This window comes from Pteropus alecto, unplaced genomic scaffold, assembly GCF_000325575.1.
Source record: "Pteropus alecto unplaced genomic scaffold, ASM32557v1 scaffold92, whole genome shotgun sequence".
Lineage (NCBI taxonomy): Eukaryota > Metazoa > Chordata > Mammalia > Chiroptera > Pteropodidae > Pteropus > Pteropus alecto.
Genome location: NW_006432447.1, coordinates 579054 through 596883, shown reverse-complemented (window position 1 = coordinate 596883; position 17830 = coordinate 579054). Strand labels below are relative to the sequence as shown.

The 17830-nt window shown below is 49.0% G+C and overlaps 1 protein-coding gene and 1 pseudogene across 4 annotated transcripts in view; one reads left to right on the top strand and one right to left on the bottom strand.

The window, feature by feature from the left end:
• The first annotated feature begins 1072 nt into the window (after positions 1–1072).
• Positions 1073–17830, top strand: part of SLC6A6 (solute carrier family 6 member 6) — an 83155-nt gene continuing 66397 nt past the window's right edge. For 2 of the 4 annotated variants that reach the window (XM_006907172.3, XM_025043608.1), the window contains exons 1-2: positions 1073–1380; positions 13231–13267. The gene's annotated coding sequence lies outside the window, so the exon portion shown is untranslated. Of the gene's footprint in view, positions 1381–1431; positions 1580–13230; positions 13268–17830 lie in introns of those variants that run through there. The other 2 variants (XM_015585811.2, XM_015585810.2) reach the window with 2 other exon arrangements.
• On the bottom strand, positions 17652–17770 carry LOC112476014 (annotated as a pseudogene).

Below are 17830 nucleotides of genomic sequence, written 5' to 3'. Positions count from 1 at the left end.
ATTCTCAGTCTAAAAAGTGGAAGGATCCACAAGCTGTCCTCATAGCCTCATAGCTGTCCTCATAGGTGCAGAGAGGGAATGAGAGAAAGTTAGAGGAGAAAACTGAGAATAGAAGAGGGGAAAGGCTTTGCTAGAAGTCACACAGCACTTCCTCCTCATGCTCAGTCAGGGGCTGGTTATGGAAGGAAAATGGTCTCTGAGGACCCGCTCATGCAAATAAGGACAAGAATAATGGCACATTCCCCATTTTCATTTAAAAATAGTCTCAGTAGCTGACACTCACTTGGCACTTCCTAAGTGCCTGGTGCTGTTCTGAGTGCTTTACACTGTTAACCTTGGATCTTCGCAGCAGCCAGAGGAGATAAGTTCTACTATTTTTATTTCCATTTTACAGATCAGGGAGCCAAGGCACAGAGAGCCTAAGTAACTCCCCCAAGGTTACCCAGCTAGGGCAAAGCTAAGAATCTGGGGAGCTCTTTACTGCTTTCACATACAATCTCGGGGCACTCTCATGCCTGGGGTGGCAGAAAGGGAGAATTGCTGTGTCCATGTCTTCAAGGTGCATATCAAGGCTTAGAGAACCTGGGTGACCAGGAGGACTCAGTGGAGTGGTTTGGACTTCGCCACTGAAGGAATCGCAAGCTTCTCCTGTGAACCAGGTGGATGGGCAAGTGGTGGGGTTCGGAGGCTGGTGTTAGGGGAGGGAGCGATTCGGGGTTAGGGGCTTTCTTGCTCCTCATCCGTAGGCGGGAGGGTGGCTGAGGACGGGTTGTATCACTTGGCACCGGGGGTTGGAGAGTAAGGGTCTTCCGGAAAAGTGCATTGTAGCGGAGGCAGCATTGGGCCGAGGGTTCGCCCGCGGCCTGAGGGTGTGTGCGCGCGCGCTCGGCGAGCCTGGGCTCTTTGTGTGTCCGAGCCCGTACGCGCGTGCGTGTGTGGGGTGCGAGTGTGCGTGTGTGCGTGTGTGTGTGTGTGTGTGCGTGCGTGTGTGTGTCCGCGTGTAGGGCGGGACTGGGCGCTCCGGCCCCGCCCCAGCCCCTCCCTGACCCCGCCCCCAGCCCGGCCAAGCTGGTATTTTTCCACCCAGCAGGATGGGTGATGCTGAGAGCTGCCTGCTCAGACAACAGACACGCGAGGTCAGGAAGAAGCCGCTTATAAATTACCGCTTCCTCCTCGTCGCCGCCTGCGCCGAGCTCCGGGCCCTAGTCGCAGCCCCGCTCGCTTGCCGTCGCCGAGCTCCGAGGACCGCGAGCCCGGAGACCCAGCCACGCCGAGAAAGAGCGCGGAGCGCGGAGCGCGGACCCGGCCAGCCAGAGATCCGGCGCGCGGGCAGCCTCTGGCGAGTGGAAGCGAGCGCAGCCGAGCGCAGGACCGCTCCAGGTACCCGAGGGAGAGGGAGCCAGTGCGCGGAGCCCCTGCCCCGTCCCTGCGCTCGCGCCAGCCCCGACCTCCTCCCCGGCCCATCGCGGCGCCCCTTTCACCACCGAGGGCGTGACGGAGGGTCGCCTGCTCAGACCTGCTGCAGGGGCCGTTATTGTTTCCCTGGCGAAAGGGTTCGGACTTCTTGTGCAGGCGGCAGGTGTGTGTGTGTGTGTGTGTGTGTGTGTGTGTGTGTGTGTGTGTGTGTGTCTCAGTCTCAGTCTCACTGGGCGTCTGTATGGATCTCCGCGTCCCTGTGTGTGTGTCTGTGTGTTTCTGAGGGTGGCTGTTTTTCCATGTCCCCAGCAGCATGCACTGTGTGACCCCCCCATGTATGCCTGCTATTATTCTCTGTCCTGGGCTGTGCGTGTGTGTTCTAGTGTGTGTCTGTGCTACCTGAGTGTGACTGTGTCGCTGTGTCTTTGGATGTGTACATTTGTGTGTCCCAGTGTGTGTGTGTGTGTGTGTGTGTAAACCTATATATATGTGTGAACCTGTCGTGTGACTGTGTCTTCAAGTACCTGGCTACGCACATGTGTGCCCCTGAATGTGGCTGTGTCTCTCGGTCCCTGGTTGCGGGCACTTGTGTGTCCTCTGCTGTTCCGGAGGGAGTGTCCCCGGTGCCTAGAGGGCCGAACGGCCCGAGCTCGTTCTTCAGAGCAGGCACTGAGTGGAGAGAGGTGATAGGGCGGCGTTGCTCCAAGGGTGCCGCCCGTGTGCGGCGTCCAGGTGGTAGTGTCAACATTTAGCCGTCTTGAGGGACAGATGGGAGCCAAGTGGGCCGTGGGCAGGGACAAGACACTCCTCTTGACTTTTCCCCTTCCTTCTGGGGGTTCCTCTTTCAGACGGGCAAAAGATTCTCCTCCCGCCCCCATCAGGGAAGCCAGAGAGAGAGATCTCGGGGATCTCCTCCAGAACCCCAAAGCTTCAGCCTGGACTGGAGGGAGGACACTTGGAGGTGTGTGCTCAGCAGAGCCACCAGCCTGGCTATTTTGGTCACCGCCAGGCCTCTGCCAGATCCCGGCCTTCCCCAGGACCTGTCCCAAAGGCTTGGGAGGCAGCCCAGGCCCCTATTTCCTGCCGGGTGAAATAAATCAGCTCAGTAACCGACTAGACGCTTGAATGGAGGGTCTTCCGACTGAGGTTTTGAGGTTTAGTGGCGCGTGGCTCCATTTGGACTTTGGTAAATTGGCCCACGCTTCCGCATTGCTGACGTTCAAATAAATGTCACGGAGGATATCTTTTTAAAATTTCTTTTTAATTTTTTCTTGGCTGGAAGGGAGAGGATCTCATCCAGAGTCTCCCAGCCAGAAGGAGTTTATTTTTATGAGAGAGAGCGGGTGAGCACTTAGCAACCGCCTGCCTCCTTGTCGACCAGGGAGTCATCCAGGGAGTGTGGGGTAGGCATAATGAAGAGGTGTGGGGGTGGAGAGGGAAAGGAATTTAATCAGGATGGTGTTGAGAGGGGAGGGTTAGAGGGGATGTAAGGGCTGATGAGTACCCACCATACGGTGGGATTGGCAAAATGGCTAGAGGTGTTAGGCCTGGCTCAGCCCCCAGCTGACCTTGGGCAATCTTTATTTTTTTGGCCTCAGTGTCTTCATCTGTAAAATGGGTAGAGTGGACTGGTTATGGGGTAAGCAGAATCTAAGAGGCAGGAGCTTGTCCTCAGGGAGCTGAGTTCAAGTACTGTGCCTCTTTCTTAGTCGGCAGGCGACCTTGGGTGATTCCCTGGGCCTCTGGCAGTAAGGACGCCAATGCCAGCCTCACTGTGTCCTTGAGGGGATTGAGGGAGATGAGGCTGAATAAGCCTCTGGTAAGCTGTAAAGCCGAGCTCGGCTTCGGAGCTGCCGATTAGAGGGAGTCACGAGGTCCCAGGTCACCGTGGGTATGTGGCAAGGGCTGAGACGCACCCTTGAGCTTTTGTCCTTTGGGGATACTCTTGTACTAACCTGTGGCACAACCACAGTCAACCTCCCCTGCCCTGTCCCTTTCAGCTCATCCTGCTGTGATTGGGTCACATCTGCTTTGTAGAGTCGGGAGGCCCTAGTGGGTAGCGGCTATTTTACAGAAGGACAAACTGAGAGCCACCCAGAGGACAGCAGCTTGACTAGACAGTGACAGATTTAGACTTCAAAGGCCTTCCCTTGGACAGCTGTGAGTTTCGGCCCTGTGGAGTTTTAGTAACTAATGTCTTGAGGAATTGAAATCAGACCGGGACCTGGGGAAAACAAGAGACAAAGGTGCCTGAATCATTAGGGTGAGTGTGTGGACTGGTACCTTAATTCTGTCCCTAGTTATCCATCTCTCTTCTCTTTGTCTTCTTTGGGAGCCCTGCCACCCTTCCTATACAAGTGTCAGTTCTCCAGGAGGCAGTTTGGGCCCTGGGGGTGGCATTGTCTAACTCTAATTTGTCTACCTGTCAACCTGTCAAAGGACTTAAGAGCTGTACTTATCTGAAAGTTCCTGAAATGATAAGACATTGGAGTCACTGAACATATTTCTTTATTTGGGAACCATTTGAAAAGTAGATTACAAGGAGCACCTGGAACGCAGCTTGGCTGCAGCTAGATAGCATCTGGGTGAGAAATAGGGCTGGCCTTGGACCCCCAGGGTCACCCTGCAGGCGTGGGCTGATCCCCCATTTCTGCAAAAGGTCTTAAGTGAGAGTCACATTCTTTGGGGCTGCATCTCATTCTTCCATGTTGGCCAACTTATCTACCAAAATGTTTGTGTGAATTTGTGGATTCTGGGGAGGATCTGTGGATGTGGAAATGCTCAGTGGCCTTCAAACGTGAACAAGAGCTCTTTTTTAATGTGCCTCATTGAGTTAGTTGGTTAATAAACTTTGCTAAGGTCAGTTCTGGCCAGGCACTGGATTCAGGGTAGAATATTGACTTTTGAGGAGCTCATAGCCCAGAGGAGAAAGAACAGTGTGGCAGCTTCTATGACTGTGCCGGCCATGGGATACAGTGAAGGAAGACTCAGTGTGCATTGATAGCCGGGTCATAGGCAGGACACACTTCGGCTTCTTAAAAAAGGTGACGTTGGAATTGGCATCTGAGTGGAAGAACAGGATGAGTTGATGTTCCAGGCAGGGGGCACAGCAGGTGCAAATGCACAATTGCCTCACAGGGGCCTAGTCGGAAAGAAGAAAGGGGAAGGCCTTGGGTGGTAGGTAAAAGGGCTTGAGCTTTATTCTGAGGGCAGCTGGCAGATGGTTTGGGGACAGCAGTGAAGAAGCCAGTTCAACCTGGGAGCCCAGGGGACCCCTGATGGTGAGTGAGGAACTAAGTTGGTGTCTAGGAGACCCAGGGTGGCCCAGTCACTGCTGGTCAGAGCACAAAGCATTTTCTGTGCCAGTGAATTTTGCTCTGAGCTCTTTTTGTAAACACAGGGTGACGGCCTGGACATGATGTTTAACAGGTACACAGGCTATTAACTTACTGGCTTGACCTCCCCGGGAGCATGCAGCCCTGGCCTCTTTTAGGTTGCGCTATATCTGTCCTAGACAGGGCTTCGGGGTTTCCTCCTCACCTCACCTTGTCCGAGGCTTCATTTAGAAACCTGAGCTCAGGGGCAGGGGTTAGGAGTGATGGAGAGAGGGCAGAGAGAATGAAAATCTTATGTTCCAAAAGCTTTGTGGTCAACCAATTGTCTTGTAAAAACTAACATACAAATCACTCAAAACAATAAAGCCGGTGGGTGGTATGGGGGTAGGGGATGCAGCAGTAACTCTGGTCAGGCATCAGAATTACCTGAATTACTTTTTACAACTCCGTATTCCCAAGCTGGGCCTGGACACACTGGAATAGAATCCCTGGGGGTGGAGCCTGGGAATCTGTATTTAAAATTTTTTTCATGATTAAAAAAAATATTTTTAAATTGAGATATAATTTACATGCAGTGAAATGCAAAGATTCCGTTTGATGAGTTGTGATGAATTTATACAAAACTGTGTAACCATCACCAAGAGCTAGATATAGAACATGTCCAGCTCCCCCAGAAAGTTATCTGTGTCCGTCTCCTCCCAGAAGGAACGAGTTTTTGATTTCTATCACCATAGATGAGTTTGGCTAAGCTTAGAACTTCATATGAATGGCTCTGAATGACATATACTCTTTCGTGCCTGGCTTCTCTCTGCCTGATGTTTTGAGATGCATCCATGCTGTTGTATCGATAGCTCGTTCCTTTTGTTGCTGAGTAGTGTTCCATTGTATGGATGCACCAGTTTGTTTATTCATTTTCCTGCTGGTGGACATTTGAGTTGTTTCCAGTTTGGGGTGATTATGAGTAAAGCTTTTATGAGCATTTGTGCACAAGTCTTTTTGTGGGCTTAGATTTTCATTTTTCTAGGAGTGGAACTGCTAGGTCATAGGGTAGAGATATGTTAATTTTATGGGAAACTGTCCAAGGATTCTCTTTTAATTACAAAAAATAATATATCTCAAGCAATACAAAATTATGAAAGTGATCCTTAAAGATCATTTTTAAAAAGTTCAGTCTAATCTTTAGTCTATCTCTGTGGAGAGGACTTTAAGATTATGCATTTTCCTCTGCCTACAACTTTAACCGTATAACTCAGATGTCTAGTTGGATATATATTCCTTTTTATTACTTTCTAGATCAATTTTCATTTCGGTTTTGATTTTCCTTTCCAGCTAGGGGTTATTTAGGATCTGTGCTAGCTGTGGTCTTATTTTGTTAAGGAAAATGGCATCACACTGTTCTTGGTTCTGCCACTCACTCTGTTCAAACAACAGACCATTGTAGAACTGCCTCTTTTCAGAACATACAGATCTGCCAGGCCATTTTGAACAGCTAGTGTGAATTTGGGAATCACTGACCTAGGTTGGCCTGTCTTAATCATCCGGAGAGCCACCAGCTCAGTGAATGAAACACTCTCACAATGACTTTGAACTTTCCCTGATGATAGGCAGCGAAGCAACCCAAGGCCATTCAGCATTCTGTGACAGGAAGGAACTGAGCACCTACTCTGCTTTATCACCCTTCTTGTATTTTAAGCCCTGTGTCTGACTTAGGGTTCTTACCTGCATCTTCCAGACAAGTTCATCTGGTCTCAAAAAAGTGACTTGCCCCAGCTAAGCAGGGGAAATGGGGAGGAGCTTTGGAACCTGAGCCCATCTTATTCTAACGTTTATTGAGCACTTGCTGGGTGCCAGGCATAGTGCCATATCCAGGGGGCAGGGTTAAAATAAATGAAGACAGTCTCTGTGCTCAAGTAGCTCACAGCCTCAAGGGAGGGGAGATCTATATCAGGAAGAGGTTAATGAACAACCCCAGGCAGTTTATGTCAAGGAACACCTGGGAACATCTGAGAACATCTGAAGGAGAGTGGGCCATTGGCTGGTGAGTGTGGAGACTTTGGGATCATTGAGTTAACCCTCCCTGCCCACCCACTTTATGGACGAGGAGACTGAGGTCTGAGTTAGGCACAAATCAACATGGGAAGATTGGCCATCAAAAGGGCCATTGTTCACAGACTTGTGGTTCTTTCCCAGCTCCACCTGCCTTTCAGTGATTATGTAAAACAGATGAATTTAAGAACAGAGTGTTTACCTCTGTCTCAAACTTTCAATAGCCTGTGGTCAGGACTCTCAAATCCTGATTTTATCACTGTGAGTGGAAGAGGGGCTGAGAGGGCAGAGCCGTACTGATCCGAAAGGTTCCCAGGGCTTGGCCGCTCAGGAGACACCTGCAGAATCTGGAATGGGGGTTCCTGGACAGCAGGACCACTTCCGCTGGAAGGAGCATGTGGCCTGACTCCTGGTGGGCAGCTCTGATCACTGTGTGGAGTAGAATTGAGGTAGCTGCAAGAGGGCTGGTGGGTGTCCGAGCAGGCCTGGGCCAAAGGGCAGGAGATCTGAGTTCTGGTTCTCTCACCTCGGGTCCTCACTGGCTACTCTGAGTTCAGCCTCCCCATTAAATGGAGGCCTGGACCACATCTCTGCAGGTTCCCTCCAATGAAGTTCTGAGAGTCCTGACCATCCCATAGCTCTTCTTTGCACAAAAGTGCTAAGTAACTCACTGCCATATTCCACTATCTCCTTCCAGTAGAAAGTCCTTAACCTGGGGGCCAGGTTGCCTGTTGACTGGTGGGGGGTGGAGGGGTGAAGTTGGCCTGTAGATTTCAGCAGAGTCATGCTTAGTGGGTGAAGGGCACCGGAAGGAGGCGGTCCTGAAGGCTCTGCCCTCTTGCTGCATAGCTAGTCAGCACCTGGAGATAATGGCTGCTCAGCCTTCATGGAAGACTCAGACCATGATTTCAAGGACATTCATTCTATTACCAGATGACACTAGGTATCTCCTCTCTGGGTAGTAGATGTCATCACAGCTCAAGACAATAGCCTCCTCACCTGCCTCCATGCCTCCTGGGCATCTCTCTTTACTTTCCTGGGGCCAGCTCTCAGCATGTCACTCTCCCGCTCAGAAGCCTTCAATGGCTCCAGTGCTTTATAAAATCAAATCAAACACCCGATCCTGGAATTCGAGGCCCTTCATGATCCGTCTCCTGGTCCATGTTTACCCTCATCTGCCACCAGTTCTCTCCTGTCCTTGTGATCTGGCTGGTTTCTGCTCCTAAACCAAGCCGTGGGCTCTCTTGGCCCTGCCCAGGACTCAGCCTGCAGGCCCTTTCTCTCTTCCCTCCTTATTCTCACTCTTCAAGGGCCAGCTTAAAACTGCCTTCTTCATGAAGCTTTCTTTGAGCCCCTTAACCATGCCTGGCACATAGTAAGTACTCAGAAAAGATTAAGTGAGTCAAAGAGCCCCTGTAGAGTGAAGCTCAGGCCTCTGTGGTCTTGCCTTTAGTCCACCCACCTGACTGTGGGCACATGGGGGAGGGGGATGCTCCAGAATAGGGCCTGGTGCACAGTAGGTGCTCAGCACACACACACAAAAAGCCCTCTGATTTTCTCTACTCCGAAATGAGAGCCTATAGTTTGAACATCTGAATCAATCCAGGCTTGGAAGTTAAATTCACCCATCGCCATCCAGCCATCCAACCAATATTTATTTGTTCTAGGCCTTTGGAGATGTGGCAAGTGACCAAGACAGACAAAATCATGTCCTGATGAAGCTGAGCACAAAATAATTTAATAAACTATCACAGGGGCACCTGGACCTCAGGGTTTGGGTGCCCTGGGCTGCTGGCTTTGCTGTGTGATCTAGACGAGTCCTACCTATCCTTTCTCTGGCCTTCGGTCCTAACCTGTAAGGAAACATAGTATTTGGGAAAAAGACCCTTCCTTTTCTCTGTTGAGAAGTGCATATCATCACTGAGTGGGGTGCTGTTCCAGTGAGCCCCCTTTAAGGATACAATTGTTGTACTGCTGGTTTTTAAGATCTTAGCCCTTCTCTGAAAGAAGCCTCTTGATTTGGGGCCTGTAGTTCCGAGATGCTCTGAGCGGAGCTGTGGCCATGGGCTTTTAGTAAAAAGCATTGTTCCAAGGTGGATTTTTCCCTGTCATCTGTAGAATATATATTAAAACAAACCTTTAAAAAAAAAAAAAAGAGCGAGGAAGGGAAGGAAAGAGAGAAAGAGAAAGAGAAAGAAATGTCCCCAGACCTGGCAGCCTCTCTCCACTGCTACTGAGCAGAATCCTTTTCTGTCTTCCACTTCTCACCAGTGGAAGGTGTAGGTTGTTCTAAAGGATCATGCCCCAGACATGAAAAAAACGGTACCAGTCCCCACAAAATGGTCTTCCAGGGGCTGTTTTGGACCACAGGTGTGTTTTGTGTTGTCCATACAGTTTTATAAATTCGAGCGAACATTTTTCAGCATGGGATCTTTTCGCATTTGCATCCGGTCATCTAGTTTCTCTGACCTTAGCGCTGTCTCACCTAGCAGCCCCTCCCCTCCAGTGTGCCCCACACCATTCCCCACCCTCCCGCCCTGTATGGCAGGAAGATCCTGGACAGTGGAAGCTTCTTGCTCTGTTCATTCAATAGGACTGACAATGGGCAAAGGGGAGGTGATTCAGGAGCTTCAGCTCAGTAGCCTTTCTAGTTACAGTCTTTGAGTGGGGACCCTTTGCACTTTCACGGGGTCATTGCTGGCTGGAGCTGGAGAAATCTAGGCGGTCTCCACACCGCTCCATGTGGGCTTGCAGGGCTCCCCGACACTAGTCTGGGGCACGAATCTTCCAAGGCAGCCTCTCTGCCAACCTCTGCTGTGAGTTCCGGGTGGTGAGCTCCACGCTCCACAAAGAGGGTAATTTAATTTTCCTCCTGGAACGCAAAAGGTTCAGCCTCCTGTGGAGAGGAACATAGGCAGTCAGACTCTGCCAAAACCCCAAATCTGAGGCCTGGAATGTTTTCAGTAGATTTTGTTACCTTGCCTGAGTCCTGTGATCAGTACCTATTCACTAAGTCTATTGTAGGACACACCTGGCCTGTGTCCCTTCCCCTCTCCTGAGCCAAGGGGCTCAGGAGAGGCTGAAAGACACCAGAGAGTTTTTCTTCTCTCTCAACATTTCATTACCTCTGACCTCTGCCTGCTGTCCCCCAGGTCTGAGGGTTGGGGGTACATCTTGGCTTGGTCTTGGGGTGCTACAACCACAATAATAATAACATATACCATGGCCCTTCAGACTTGGAAGCTGTAGACCACACCTGGGATCTTGTTAAAATGCCCCTTTCTGTGCAGGAGGTCTAAGGTGGGGCCTGAGATTCTGCATTTCTGTCTGGCTGCCAGGTTATGCAGTGCTAGTGCTGCTGGTCTGGGGACCACTCTGAGTAAAGGAGATAAGTCACAGCTTCGGGGCCTCTGCTGAACTTTGTGGGCCAAGCCCAGGGCCTAGTGAGCATAATCTCTCTTATCATCGCAAAAGACACCATTATTTCTAGTTTGCACAGGAAAAGCTGAAGTCTCAGGTAATTTGCCCCAAGTCACACAGCTGAGAGGCTATTGAGCCAGGCCAGACCCTCTGGGCCAGTGCCGCCTTGGAAAGGATAGTGGTGGGGAAGCCCTTTTCTACTGAGCAGTGTCCCCGTTCCAAAAGCCACAGGAGGCTTTTTAAGGCAGCCAAGTCAGATGTAAATCAGGGAGAGCCCAGGGCCCGCCAGGCGGTGCTGACAGCAAGGCCAAGGCAGTGTGTCAGGCCTAGGCCCGCAGTGGGATTTGGTGCTGGCATGTTGCCTGGTGCAGAGAGCCATTGGGGGATGTTCACAGCTCCTGGAAGACCAGCGTGGGCCTGCCGGAGCCCCAGGAGGCTCTGTCATTCTGATAGCCTCCCCAAAATTTAGTTAAATCCCAGGGTGGAGGCTGGCTAGAAGGGTGGGCAATGGGATGGGCGTAAGCTGGGACCTGGTGCTTTAGTTCTTTAAAGGTTGGCTCATCCTTGAATCACTCAGGCACTTTCCTTAATTGGGGGTCTGCGTTAAGGACCAAGTGGCCATGGTCTCCTGCCTGGCTAGAGCTTTATTTTGCTTCGGGTACCTGCCTCAAGCAACTGGGAAGAGTAGAACAGATTTAGAGTCTGGGTCCTGGATGTGCAGTCTGGCATCATTTGGGAGCTTGTTAGATTGCTGACTCAGACCCTGGGGTGGGCCCAGCTCTGTGTGTTTTAATAAGTCTTCCAGGCTTAACTTTGAGAAGGGCTGATTTCTCTGTCTTGGCGAGGGTGCATCAGTGCTAACCTTTGCAATAGGCTCCTGGTAGAGTACCAGGGCTGCAGGAGGACCTCAGATGTCATTTTGTGTGCACCCCACTTTTCTGATGGCCTCAGTGTCAGAGTAGGAGGCATGCATAAAATTACACAGCATGTTTGAAGTAGGGCGTAGGTCTGGATTTTGGAGGTTGCAAGCAGCAGAAATCAGTTCAAACTAACTTAAAAAAAAAAATTAAAAAGAATATTTACTGACTCTGACCAAAAAGCCCCAGGGTCATACTTCAGGCATAGCTGGATCCAGGTGCTGAGGGCTGTCATTGGGACGTTTTTTCTCTCCATTTCTGGGTGCCATGTCTCTCCTCTGTTGGCTCCATTTTCCTTGGCGTACCCCCAGCTGCACAAGGTATACACAGAATAGCCATCTTAGAATAGCCATCTCAGCATAGAAAGCTTTTCCCCCAATATTTTTAGCATAACTCCTGTCATCATTCACACTGTCCAGGCTTGGTCATGTGCCTGTCTTTGAGCCAATTGTGACAGCCCCTCTGACTGACTAGGCCTGGCTCACGTGCCCACCCCTGGAAGTAGGAGATGGGGTCAGCCCACCCAGAACCCCATAGACAGAGAGGATATGTGTGGGTCTCCTGATGGAATAGGTGCAGGCTGTCCCCAGAAGGGGCCTGGGTGCCAGCTCGCTAGACCCTCAGGGGCTTAGTGCCATTCTTATCCTCTTCCTTGAACTGGGCTGGCTAGCCTCATGCAAGGCCTCGCCCCTGATAGAATTATATTCTCCTTTCTCTGGTTCCCTTAGCATTGTGCTTGTTATCGTGCATTGAACATGCTACCGTCATCTTTCCCTTTGTCTGTCTTCCCTTGGTATAGTTTTAGATAGCAGGGTACACGTTACCACTTCCACTGCTCACCTCTGTCACAGACATTGCTAATCTCCCCTAGTGTTTACAGAGCCATGTGTCCACCCAGAAAATAAAGGCTCCATGGCATTTGTCACATGTTGGTCTTTACCATGGGGTTCCAGGCTCCGGGAGAGCAGGGTCCTCTCAGCTGTCTTCACTGCTGCGTTCTCAGTGCCTAGGACAGTGCCTAGCACATAGTAGGTGCTCAATAAATTATTGACCGAATGTTCCTATGCCATAATGCCTCAGCTATGGTGGGCAGCAATGTCAACTTGTTGAGTGTGGAAGCCTTAACATAACAATGAGGTTGTCTAATTTGAGGACAGGGAGCTCGCTAGACTGCTGGGGCATTTCTGAGTCTGAGGAAGAGGCCACAAAGGCAGGGCTGCAGACACTATGAGGAATGAGAAGCACCCAGCCTAGCTCCTTTCTCTGCCCTTCCACTTCTTTGCTAATCCATATAACTTATCAAAATGTAAGATCTTAGTTGTTAAGGAACCATTTCCTGATTTTCTGCATTTTTATATTCCAGGAAACCAGGAGAGCCTTCCAGCGCAGCTCTGCTGGTGAAATGAGAGGCAGAAGTAGTCTGCTTCCACTTGCATTATTTCCCAAACTGAGTTCCAAAGAACAGAAGGTGTTCTATTAAAAAAAAAAAAAAAAAAAAAAAGGCTTCTGGGGTCAATCACATTTTGGGACTGCTCAGCTTGGCAAAGTTTAACAGATTTCCTTGGCAAACAATTCTCAGAGCCTCTAAACAGTTGATGAGTATTCTCAAAAAATCTGGGGTACCCAGGGGCTCCCACAGCCCATGTATCTAGCCTGGTGTGTCCCCTTGCTTGTAGGGAACAGTCAGTTACAGACCGAGGCTCATGACTAGTCTGGTGGAGAGCTCACAGGAGTGTGGACTTTTGGGGGGCAGCTTACCCATTCTTAGCCAGCAAGAAGAGCCTTCCCCATCCCGACCATGGGCTGGGCCACCAGTGCAGGCTTCCTGAGGACAGTTTCAGGGACACTGCATCCAGGAGAGGGATGTGTGAGCCAGGGCATGAGCGTCTGTGTGTGCATGCATGTGTGTCTTTGTGTGAGTACGTGAGTGTGTGCATGAGTGTCTGAGCACCCAGTTTTCCTTTCTCCACTGGGTATTGATGGGGCCCCTCCCTACGTGTATGAGTTGGGTAGTCATACCTGGAAGAAGACTCCAAGTCCTTTGTACAGTCAACCTGATCAGATCCTTCTTTCTTTGTTTCCTCTCGTTGCAATAGGTCCAGAACAACAGCCCTTTCTGAGGAGCCTCCAAACGTAAGTGGCATTGACCTCTCCATGGCCTTGGGTCTCAGTGATGGGGTAGTGACCTGATGGGGCATTCAGGAGCTTGGTGTCTCCTCCAGGCTCTAAGAAGAGGAGACAGAACTCAAGCCCCAGGACCTTTTCCACACGTCATCTCTGGGTGGCGGGTACATGGCCTGGGTTTGCCACCTGTACCTGCCTATTTCAGGAAAGCAGTCCTGCAAATGGGCAAAGTACTAATTTTGAAGTCTTGGCCTGGCCCCCATTCTGGCTTTGCCACCAAGCAGTGATGGGGGCCTCGCTGAGTGGATTTTGAGGATTGGGGTCGGATTCAGCTGGGAGCTGCTTGGCTCCCAGCACAGACAGGAATGCTCCAGAAGCCGGGGCTACTATTTCAATTGTTTCTTTATTAAACTTTTTATTTTTAAAAAATTGAAAACCTTCAGAAAAGTTGCAAGAATATTACAGTGAACTCCCGTATACCCTCCACTTAGATTTTCCCATTGTTAAACATGTGCTATATTTACTTCATCTCTTTCTCTCTATGCTATAAAAATAGTCATATTACTATTCTCCTTTTTTTGCTGAATCACTGGGGATTTTGCAGGCATGTTGCCCCTTTACTCCTAACCCTTCAGCATGTATTTCGTAAGAGTGAGGCCATTCTATTCCTTTATGTAAGCACACGCAATTATCAACCCCAGGACATTTAACATTGACATAATTCTGTTATCTAATTTACAGACCCTAATGACATTTTGCTTTTGCTGATTTTCTCCCGATATTTACAGAAGCTTTTCTTCCTCCCAGTTCAGGATCATGACAGCATTTTTAAAAGGGGTTTAATGGGGTAGGAACCTGATGCAGATGAGATGTCTTCTTCACCTTGATTTAAAACATCTTTACTGGAGGGGCTTTCAAAGTCTCTTAGCTGTGACAGTAAGAAATACATTGTATGACAGGATACTGCCTGTGCTCACATACATACACATGCATGAAATTAAAATCAGAATTTCAAAAATAATAACTCATGTCCTCACTATCTGCCGGGCTCTGTTCTCTTCTGGTCTCTCTTGTATAAAAATGATAGCCCTGACCTTCTAAGTTGATTTCATGACCCATTAGTACATTCTGCTCTGGAATTGGAAAACCCTGGCTTCCTGGGCAGTCATTTCTCTCTGGGAGGTTAATAGTTCCCCTGACCAAAATTCCACTGGTCTAGGGTTGGAGTTTGGTTGATTTGGGGTCACCTAGGAAGCCAGGATTAGGAGAAAAGGCCCAAAGACTCTAGGCCTGCTGCTGTCAGTGATGGACCCGATTCTATCCTTGACATCAAGACCCCCCCTGGGTGCTCTATTACAGTCCATTGACCCCGTGGAGACTTGTTCTTCATGCTGTGACATCAAATGTGGAAAATCAGGCAGGCATATCCCTGGTGGCTCAGGATACCCCCCTGAGCAGCCGTCAAGTGGGCATAGAGATGCTCCACTCCATGTCACCTCAGGAGTCATCACCATAAATGTTATAAATGTCAGTAAGAATACTTGCTAACATTGAACTCTTCAACGACACGCTCAATATGGCACCAAGAGGTTTAACGTATACTAGCACATTTTGTCTCACAATACTCTTATGACTTAGATGCTGTTGTTCTTTTCGTAAAGATGACAGATATATTTATCGAGTGCTTACTCTGAATCTGGCACTGCTGGGCACTCTCATGAGGCACAGACTCATGCAGTCAGTCCTCAAAGTAGCTCTGTGAGTATATTATCTCCCTTATACAGATGGGGAAGTCCAGGCTCAGAGAGATTAACTGACTCCCCCCAAGGTCACACAGCTAAGAAGGATTTGAACCCTGATTGATCTGACACTGGTGCCCACATCATCCAGCACTGCCTGCCCTCTCCTCTTCCTCCCCCAGGCTGGGAGCAGACTCCAGGGCCCAGCCCCTTCTCAAGGCCCACTCCTGGTTAATGAGTAGCCTAGGGCAGCTGGAAGCCAGGTGCCTACTGCTGAGAAGCTGGAATGTGAGTTCTGCTTCCAGATAAAGAGAATATTGTGTGAGGGCCCACCTGGGCCAGTGACTTTATAGAGAATAAACAGAAGCCAGCCACTGTACCTGTCTTACAAGGCTTGCTGATCTGTCCACACTGGGTGGGAGCCCATTTTGTAGGAGAGGCAGTTGATGCTGAGAGGCAGGTTTGCTCTCAGGCCTGACGCCTCCTCCAAGCAGCCCTCCTGGTTTTCTCTTTCTGATAGGTCTCCCTGGCCCCTTGACATGGCAGGTGATGGGAACTGGAGGGAGGTGTCTTTAGAGAACATAAGCGTCATCCCTGAAGTTTGAGCACTACTAGGTTGCAGCTCTCCTTGTTGAGACTCCAGGTTCCCACCTGAGAGAGGGGATGATCATCACTCATGAGCCCCTCACAGGGTTGTGTGCAGCTGGGAGATGACTGACGTGTGGGTGTTTGTCAGTTGTTTGACAGACTGAGTTATTGATAAACCAGCCAGAATAATTATTCCTGATGGGACAACCCAGGTAGTAGAAAGTTCATGGAGCTGGAGAGTCAGACACTTCTGGGTTCAAATCCTGGCTTCACCTTATGCCGGCTGTGGATCCTTGGGAGGAGAGTCACTGACCCGCTGAGCCTCAGTTTCCCCAGCTGTAACATGGAACAATAACAGCACCCACGAGGATTAGAAAGACAGCGAGCATAGGTTGAGTGGTAACGGTCACTTTGCCCTCACAGTGGAGATTTGGAGCACTTGACAGACCTAACCAACAAGATCAGTTCCAAGTACCCCAAGACATTTTCTATTTCCACCTCCCTGGCAGGATCCCCTAGAGCAACCCCCATCCCCTCACCCTAGCTGAAAATCAGATCCACCCTCCTGAGTATTCAGGGTAATTTTAGCAAGAGGGGAACTTTTCTGGACTTGTCATGAGAATTCCCATGGGGCCTGACCCCTACTTCTTCCCTGCGCCTCCCCTCCGTGTTGTAGACTGGCAGGGGAGGGGTGTCAATACCACAGATCTGTGACCTGTTAGGAGCCTGAGAGTCAACGTAAGCTCCCTCTAAGGGCCAAGACAGTGAGAATGGTAATTATTGTTCGTTTACCTTGATGAAAAATCGACATAACATTTGACACAGAACATTTTGTAAGTTTAAGGTATAACATTGATTTGATACATTTGATTGCCATTGTAGAATTGGCTAAAACTTTCGTCTTATGACATAATTATCATTTTTTTCTAGTGTTGGGAAGTTATATTTATTTAATACAGAAAATTTGGAGAGCATAGAAAAGTCAAAAGAAGAAAGTAAAATTCATCCCAATTTTCACCATCCAGAGATAAGCATCGAATAGTGCATTTATAAACATGCGGGTAAACATACGTTATTTTAAATTTTCCTTTCAAAATTTAACTGTCAGCGTGGCTGTGTTTGGGAGCCATCTTCTCCTCCTCCTTGATACCTCTCACGTATTTCTCTGAGTATTTTTCTGGATCTTGGGTCTTAAAGGGTTGGATAGTGTGTATTTTGGGCTCGTGGGCCACGTGGTCTCTCACCTCTGCTAATGTAACTAGAATGCAACGACAATATGCAAATGATAGGTGTAGCTGTGTGTGGGTAAAACTTTATTTACAAAAACAAAAGTGCTAAATCAGGCCTGGGGCCACAATTTGCCTATGCCTCTGATCAAATTTGTTTTCAATTGTTTGGGTAAACCGTCATTTATTTAATTAATCCCCCAGTGATGACAGATTGGCCTTTTGCAGTTTCTTTCTTGTAAACCACTCTGCTATGAACATCTTTTTTCCTTTCTATTTTTAATTGTGGTAAAATACACATAACATAAAATTTGCCATTCTAGCCATTTTTAAGTCTGCAGTTTAGCAGCATTAAGTATATTCAGTGTTGTGCAACTAATCTCCGGAACTTTTTCATCTTGCAAAATCAAATTTAGTGAACATCTTACACATGGGTCTGGTTGACAAATTGGAATTGCCAGCCTAAAGGAGTTGTGCACTTTTAATATGCTGGACACAATGCTGCCAAATTTTTGACTCTCCAGATATTGCCCCATTTGATAGCTCTCAGGCATCAAGAGTGCGTGGTGGCACCTCCCTAGAGAGTCCCTGCCTTTAGGACTTTAGAGAGCAAAGGATTTAAAATAACCGTCCTAGAGAAGCAGCTTCCAGTCTGCCAGCCTTCCTCATTGGGGGAAGAAAATAAAAACTCGGTCGGTAAACAAGAAATACTATGAATAGTGGGCCAGACTCAGAGGTTGATGAATATACACTTTATTTATTTAGGTGAGGCAACCCTTGGTTGACCTCACAGATTGCAAGGACCTTGTCAGCTTACGATCCCTTATTTTTTATTTTTTACGGCAGCAGCACCTGGTCTTCCTAGGTGGTCTCCCATCCAAGTACTAATCAGGCCCGAACCTTCTTAGCTTCCTAGATCAGACGGGATCCGGCTTGTTCAGGGTGGCATGGCTGTAGACCCTTTCATTCTTGAAACATAAATTTTTCTAGATATATAATTCTAGGTTGATAGTTTTGGT